The sequence below is a fragment of the Pinus tabuliformis genome, chromosome 5_1 (genome assembly GCF_031772625.1).
Source record: "Pinus tabuliformis cultivar Carrire ecotype Pingquan chromosome 5_1, CPIR1, whole genome shotgun sequence".
Classification (NCBI taxonomy): Eukaryota; Viridiplantae; Streptophyta; class Pinopsida; order Pinales; family Pinaceae; genus Pinus; species Pinus tabuliformis.
In genome coordinates this window covers 8,570,407-8,579,158 of record NC_142305.1, presented here as the reverse complement: position 1 = coordinate 8,579,158, position 8,752 = coordinate 8,570,407, and the positions used below count along the sequence as shown (strand labels likewise).

The 8,752-nt window shown below is 43.9% G+C and overlaps 1 non-coding gene across 1 annotated transcript; it reads right to left on the bottom strand.

Annotated features, from left to right (window-relative positions):
* Positions 1–5,093: 5,093 nt before the first annotated feature.
* TRNAD-GUC (transfer RNA aspartic acid (anticodon GUC)) lies at positions 5,094–5,165 on the bottom strand. Its single transcript has one exon. It is a non-coding gene; the product is annotated as a tRNA-Asp (tRNA).
* Between the last annotated feature and the right edge of the window lie 3,587 nt (positions 5,166–8,752).

Below are 8,752 nucleotides of genomic sequence, written 5' to 3'. Positions count from 1 at the left end.
GATTGGAGAGTGTTTGGGTTGGTAAAGCACCATGTAGCTAGTCTACGATTGATGTTGGATACATTCCAGAGGTACCAAATCACACTCAATTTGAAGAAATGCTTGTTATGTCTCCCTTTTTGGATCTTGCTAGGTCATGTGGTATGCATACAAGACTTGAAGGTAGACCCTACTAAGATCATGGTTATAATCAATTTGGAGGCATCAAGAAGTGTGAAATAGCTGCATGCAACGTTGGGGCATACAGGGTACTATAGAAAGTTCATCAAAAGCCATGCCCAAATTATTGCACTGATGGAGAAGCTGCTTAAGAAGAATGCCACATTATATTGGAATGAAGAATTTCAGTAAAAATTAGATGTGTTGAAGGAAAAGATGGTCACCATTCCGATCCTATTCTTCTCGGATTGGAAGAAGGAATTTCATGTGCATGTGGACGCATCATGTATTGCGCTAGGAGCAGTACTGACATAGGCTACTGAGGGAGAATTGGATCATCCTATAGTGTTGTCAAGTAGTAAGCTATCTAAAGACGAGAAGAATAATGCAATGACAGAGTGCAAAGGTCTGGCTATGGTATACGTGCTCCAGAAGTTCAAGAACTACTTGCTAGGAAGACACTTTAAGATGTATACAAATGATTCTGCATTGAAGTACTTGGTGAAAAAACCTGTGTTGGGGGGGAAAATATGCAGATGTCTGTTGCTATTTCAACAATATTATCTTGAAGTTATTGTGAAACCAGGACGATTGAATGCCAGGCCGGATCATCTGTTGTGCATTGAAACATGAGAGGAGACTACTAATTCAAGGAAGGACTACCTGACACTCAACTCTTTGTGGTGTGTGTCATGGATAGTCACTTTGAAGATATTATAAACTTCCTGATGATGGGAATGGCTCCAGAAGGATATACTAGCCAGCAAACGAAGGAATTGGTGGTGTGCGCGATAGACTTTTCTATCATTGTAGGACACTTGTATAAAATTGGATCAGATGAAATAATGCGATGTTATGTGCTAGAATTTGAACGAAACAGCATCCTCACTGAGGCTCATGGAGGAGCTATGGGAGAACATTATGCGGGAAAAGAAACAGTGCAAAATATTCTATGCACTAGGTTCTAGTGGCCGACACTGCATAAGGTTTCAAAAGCATACTGTAGGGCATGCAATGCATGCCAAAGGACTGGCAAGACATCGTGAAGGGATGAGCTACCTCTGAATCACAGATATTGTTACAGCCATTCGAGAAGTGGGTTATTGACTTTGTAGGACCAATTCAGCCTCCAAGAAAGAAGATGGGTGCGTGGTACATGATCACCACAACTAAGTCTTTAACTAGATGGGAGGAGGCATAGATTTTGAAGTATTGTACAAGCGCAACAGTAACAAAATTCATCTTTAAGTACATGATGATGAGGTTTAGTTGTCTAAAAATTTTGATGAGTGATCGCGGTACACATTTTCTTAATTAAACAATCAGTGCATTCACGGAAGAATTTCAAGTCTACCATCAGAAGAGTACGCCATATCACCTGCAGGCTAATGGAATGGTAGAAGCATTTAATAAGATACTGGAGAGCACATTGATGAAGGTTTGCAATGCACAAAGAAATGACTGGGATGTGCGTGTACCCGTGGTGTTGTGGGCTTATAGAATAACTTGTAAGAAGCTAACTAGACAAATGCCTTTCAGGCTGGTTTATGGCATTGAAGTTGTGATGCCAATGTAATACATTGTACCTAGTCTGTGCATAGTGGCATTCACAGGAATGGTCGATCACTGAGCCCTGGAAGAAAGGCTCGCACAACTGACATAACTAGAAGAAGATAAGTTTTTGGCTAGATTCCATCAGCAAGTTCGAAAGGAGCATGAAACAAAATGGCACGATCGACACATCAAACTGTGCACTTTCAACGTAAATGATTTAGTGTTATTATATGACAACATGTTTGATAAATTTCTAGGAAAATTTTGAATGCATTGGTTGGGGCCCTATGTCATCAAGGAGATTACCGATGGTGGAGAAGTTAGTTGGTGATGTTGAATGGAGAGCCATTTCCAGGGAAGGTGAATGGTAGCCGATTGAAGCCATACACTGGGGATTTGACCAGATGACTATATGGTGGAAGCACAGTCTTAGCACTCCAGGTAGCTAAAAGGAGGCAAGGCACTATAAACTACACTACCCGAGTTGTAGAGCTACGTGATTGGGGAACTGCGTGAAATGGAGGATTGTCACAGTGTCAGCAGAAGCGCGAGGGGAGTTGCGGTATTAAAGGAGAAACCACACAAGGCAGTCAGAAAGTGACCATTATGGTCACTGTTCATGATTTGACAATGGGAAAATGGCTAAATGGAGCAGAGGGGCGACATTTAAGTCAAAATTTAAGAGCAACATCTTGGAAAATCTGCTGCCAATCTAGCATTTATGAACAAATTTTGGGTGGAATGGTTGGATTCAAATTCAAAATTCCCTATAAATTACAGATGGCCGCCCAACAAAAAAGACATGACGTTTTGAGAATTGAGGTGTTGAGCTATTAGGCATGCATGAACCTTGACTATTTTGAGGCTTTAGTAGCAAGTTCAATGTTTGAGAAATTGTCGATAGAAACTCAGGAGTTCTTAAGTAGCATCATGTTGGCCCCCGTGGAGACCGACGGTGTTGGAGAAGAGATGGCAGCTGAGGGAGCTACCCGAAGGTAGTGAGTGTAGAGGTACCTAAAGAAGTACCCAAATTGCTGAGGTCACCCATGCTGAGGCCTACGCCGAGCAAAGAGGGTCCAAAACCAAAGAAGGATAACCAAAAATTGGCACAGCCAATGCATGCATCTCCTAGAAAACACCCACAAAAGGAAAAGCCCACTACATAGGAGAAGGGAAAGGTAGTAGACCTAGAACCTGACAAGGACATAGAAGACGTCGATATGGGCATGGAAGATGTTGATATGGGGGTAGAAGACATTGACATTGAGGGGGAAGACCCTATCTCCAAGCTACCAGCATACGTCCCTCTATGCCAAGGCAAGGTGAAGGTCCCAAAGGACCTCGATGAGAGCAAAATCACACTTTTCACACCGTTGTTTCAAGAGAAAATCACATTTGAAGGTCCATGCCTTGCATGCGTCCCCCATTTAAAGCTGGAGGATTGGGATTTGGCAGATACAGAACACTTTCCCCACTTGGTAACTGATACATTCATGCACCCCATCTTCTATAAAGAATAGGGTGTGACCGCACTCGAGCCGAGATAGTGGATAAAAGGGGTGGACAAGGTAGGATTGTTGAACCTGCTATGGGTTCCACATTACAACTGCATGCCCATAAATTTGATAGTGATCAAACAAGTGTTATGCTTGCTACACGATGGGTGCCTGTAGTTAGGAGAACCAATACCAATCACTGACATGTTGATCCATAGGATCACTTTGCTTCCACATTCAGGCTTGATCCCGACCATGGAATTTGGCAGAAAAACGGGTGAGTGTGACCTCGCTGAATGAATGAAGGACAAGTTCAAGCTTGCCAAGAAGCTGTGCGACTACTCCATCTTCAGCATAATCGACCCCATGGTTAAGGTAGCCACCCAGATCTTGACGAGGAAAATAATGAGGAAGTGTCATGTGTGGAGCACCTGCAAGGTATGATTTTGACTAGCAATCTAGTAGTTTTTCAATAATAGTTGTAACCTTTTCTGCATTATAAGTTCAAAGAAGATAAAGGGTTTCGATAAAATGTGCAACAATCGATAAAGGAAGCTTAAGTGCTAATGATTGACGTTTTCTATGCAGGAAGACACGAAAACAAAGGATCGGCGATTGAAAGCAAGAAGCAAAGGGAAAATAACTACTGTCCCGCCAACAGGGAACCGGATGCGGACAAGATCAAGTAAAATTAGAGCCGAATAGCCCAAAGAAAGAAGGCGGGATACTGAGACGGAGAATGCAAGAAGGGAAAGAGAAGAATCGAACGACTAGCGAATCCATCAGGATCCTTGATCCTGAGGGATCGCTGCTTTAAGTTATCTTTTTATTATCTAGATACCTTCGTCATTTATGTTATATAAAGGCACCACGCCATTGAACGGAGGAGGACTGTCTTTGTAATTTTCAATTCCAGAACCAACTGTAATTATTGAGTCTCTCTAAGACCTGACTTTGTTATACTTTCGTTGATGCAATTAATATAAAAGACTTGGTGTTCATTTCGTCTCTGCATCTGGAGTAACCTCAGGCAGTGTTCCATTGGTAGCCAAGGGCCCAGCTCCGAAGGACACTTGCTTTTGTACTATTATACTGTGTGGTTTGTTTATTTCCATTATTTCAGTAATCTGATACATCTTCTATACGATATGCTATGTTTCGTTATAACTGACATCTGAATGAGTTCTTTTATCTCATGTCTCTGCATTGTATAAGTGGATCCATTCGAATTACGTCTTTCAGCTATTTCTGTAGCGGAATGTTGGTATGAATATTACTGTTATCAGATCCATGTGAAATAGTATTTGTAAGACTTGAAAGCAATATTACCTCGTTCAGGAACATAGTCATATCATCCATTATTCTCAGATTGCTGTAGTAGTAGAGAACGTGTACATACGGTTGAGGATTGCTGTTCCATTATTGTTGTTCCATTTATTCTTGCTGTTCCATTTCTTTACTGCTATTCCATTTCCAGATTGCTGTTCCATTTTACTTTTCGCTGCTTGATTTACCTGCCTTTATTGTTTTAGTGTGAGAGCAGGCCTAAGGCTGTCGTGAGCCTCAGCAAGATGCTGCTTAGCCCCAGACCTATAAGTCCATGCTCTGAGTTCCTTTCTTTATCAGTTTCTAAAGGGATAGGTTATTGTTTCCATACCCTTGACTGATCAACTGCCTTGCGTGATTTTAGCTTTTGGGTTAGTTTCGTTACAGCTTAGCATCTGTTTCCTTTTAGACCATTAGGACACTATACTACCGAGCATTACTCGGACAAACAGCCTCGGATTGAGTTACTCCTTGCAATAACAAAACGTTCCCGGATTGACTTATTAATGTAGGATAATTAGCGGTGTGAGAGACCCTAGTTACAGCTCTACATTTTGGCGCCGTTGCCGGGGATCGAACCCGGGTCACCCGCGTGACAGGCGGGAATACTCACCACTATACTACAACGACTTCTTCCACCATTCCCCACTCTTAAGGAGTTCGGAACCACCCTGATGTGAAAATAAACAAGAGAGATGCTCTGCAAAAGAAAACAAAAACAAAATTTGAAAGTTGTCAAATGCAGGATAGGAGGTCTCATTCAGAGCCGGCCTACCATGATCATAAGGGTGGAAGTGAAGTGGCATTCCCATAATGGCCACCACACTAGGGATATGGTCCAAAAATAAATTAACAAGCAAATCTTGGAACAGGAGGTCTCATCGCGAGCCAGCCTGACCACGTTTCGCGCCTACCTTGTGAATGGCATTATGACTATCTGGTCACCAAGCCAGCATAATGGCCTGCATTTTGACAAAGCACTCTTCAAAATATACACAAAGGATCATGGTTCCAGAGGGTGAGATAAACAACTCTGCCAAGGTTATGAACACCTGTTGGCAGCAGAGCTCTGTTAATGGCATCGAAGTCGTAATATTTACACCAACAGGTATGATATTAAAATCTTTCTGTCTCTTATATCCTTCGCATGTATCATATGTCACACCCCGATATATTTATCGCATGAACATTACCACCAATCATGGCAACGGAACTGATAATGACTACTGGAGACTTCGTACAGTTGACAGACGTCTAATCCCCCGGTTCCTCATTATATCACGCAGGCTTATATAAAATGCGATCCACCTTTTTGCCTCGGTTTCGGCATTTCATTGTTCTTTTACAACATGGCATACTTTCATATGATGTACTTGATGATTACACTCCCAACTGGCTGCTGCTCCTCTCTTTGACGGCTGTGGGCAGCCTATCAGATCGCGGGGGGGGGGGGGGGAAGTAACCTCATTACTCCATGGATTACGTGGCTGCATACCATTCGGGAAAAATAATGTACAAGAAAATGGCATGATTTAACGGTATGATGCTTCCATCTTACAGAGACTGCCGTCCACGATCTCTTCTTTTTGTTGCATGCCCTGTGTAGTCCTTTCCTAAATTGGCATCGATCATCCTTTTTGCGTCGTAAATACCGCAAACAGTTGTTGTTCCATTTCTGAGTCCATTTTTGAGTTGAATCATGGGCGGAAGGACGGTCCGGAGCGAACCTCACAAGCTGACAGTCTCCGATGCTGCTCGCAAAATCCTGGAAAACACAGGATGATTGAATTATTTCGACCGCCTGCAAGAATCAAACGAAGCAGTAGCATTGGAATTCCTGCAGAATTTGCAGGAAAACTACTCCGTAGTAGGAGGAAAGTGGATAGAGGTTACAGAGGATATCATCGCGGAAGTCTCAGGATTACCAGCTGCTGGACCCAAATGGGCGCCGAAGAAGGAGAGATTACAAAAAGCTATGGAAATTTTCCAGGACAAAGGCCAAAGCTTGACAGCCAAAGGGAAATGAGTTCTGTCGGCAACACTAGGGGAACCCTGGACCGAGCTAGCGAAGACAGTACAAAGCTATATCACCTGCAAAGGGAGAAAAGACGTGGTAAGACCTCGTCACCTGAAACTCTTAGCTGTTTTAAAAGGAAAATGTTCTGTAAATCTCCCTGCACTTTTAAATTCGTTACTGCATGGCGCGGCCCAAAGCCTGAAAAAGGCCCAGCACATAGAAATAGTCGTTAGCCACCATGGGCTGATTCGGTTGATAGTGAGCCATGGTCTCACTCAACAGCAAAGCTCTTGGGAGGAATTGGTCGCAATAGTCGAAGGGGGATCGACTGTACCACCCCCAAAACCTGAACAATCCTCTGGCACGCCAGAACGATTAGAGAAACGCAATAAGTCAGCTGCAGAGAGACATGCCGCTTCAAAACGGAAGCAACCTCCCGATACACCAGAGCAACCAGAGAAACCCGCAGAACCTACTGATACTCCCGACCAACTTGAGAGGCCAAGGAAGTCAGCTCGGCTGGCCCGGATACGAGGAAGGTTGGAAAGAATTCAGGGAACAACGGCTCAGCCAATTGAAATTGCGGATGAACCTCCAGAATCAGAGGGAAGACCCTCCGAAGGAAATGCTGAGCAATCGGAGGCTGAGACTGACCAGCCGGAAGGAGAAATTGAAAAAGGACATGAACCCTCTGAGGGAGAAGAGGCCACCAAACAGGGCAATCAGGAAGAAGAAATTGCACAGCCAGGGGGTAGCCCGTTGCAAGACCCTCCAAGTGAGGAGGAATTGGCAGTAGTTCTGGCCAATATGGGAGAATATGGTCAGGACTCCAGCACAGGAGGTGTCCCTGACGGTCACACAGAAAGAGAATTACCCGAGGAAATGCATGCAGAAGAGGCAGGAGGAGAAAACCTGCCTGGCTATGATAATGAAATGGAAGATAACAGTCTGGGACAATCTGTCCCCAAGATGCCGGAAGATATCACAGAAGACGCAAGCCTGAAAACCAAACCCTCTGCCGAAACAAGGGAAATTGCGAAATTGAGAAAGAAGCAGCAGAGGTTGCTGGGCACTATAGCCAGACTCCGGCAGCAAATTCGAATGCTGAAAGCCAGTCTGAGGATACAAAAGACTGCAGGGAAAAGGAAGAGGACCACGGCAGCAAGAACCCCAAGGACAAGAATTCGCTTTGATGGACGAAACCCCATCAGGAGACCTACTGCCGAGGAACAGTCTGCTGTTCCAAATAATAATGAGGAACAGGGTGCTGTTCCAAATGATATGGAGGAACAAACTGTCGTTCCAAATAGCGTGGAGGGATAGACTGCTGTTCCATCTGGCCTTGAAGAATGAATGGATGTTCCAATGGAACAGCAAGAGGCTCCGATGGCAGGAAGACCACAGCAACCCTTCGTTCGCATTAAGAAGGAAACAAAAAACAAAGAAGTCCAAACAGAAGCACCACCCTCGAGCGTAATTCGGGTCCGAAACTCAAAGCAACGTAATAGGAAGGTCCAGGTTAAACTCCCAGCCTCTACGGCTGTGTGGAAGAAGGACCCAAAAACCAGAACCTTGCATAAAATGATGAAGGAAGCCTAGCAGGAAGCCGAGCAATTGCGAGAACAGACAGTCCCCAAGGAAAGATACGAAGAGCTCCAACAGCAACTTCGAGACATCAGTCAGTCCGAGAGCCAGGCCTTTGAAGGATGGCAGAAGGAGCAGGAAAAGGTTGCTAAGGTAACTCGTCGATTAGATAGTGTTGTTAAGCAGATGGACACCGTGTGTTCCTTATATAATGATGTTTTGACTTGTAGGGCCCCTGCTAAAAATTATGCTTTGTTTTTGCTTGAACGATATCTGAGACTAAAAATAAAAGCCGTTAGGGCAGGAGCACCTATCCACATCAACACTGTTAATGATTTTATAGACTGTTGCAAGCACTATGGAGTTAGAGTTCAAAGGTTATTATGCGAGTTTTATCTGCACAATCTTGTGCTAGACCAGGAAACTGATTTAAATCCTGGCCCTTTTGTTGGTGATGTACAATTCCAAGCCTTCATCTCATTTGGGGTTAATCAGGTGAAATGGCTCAGAGCTTATAACACCTTTCAGAGACAAGAAAATAGCCTAGACTTGTGGATACGAGCTGAACCTAGAGACCCAGTGACGCTATGGAGAAAGCATAGGAGTCTCATAAGGA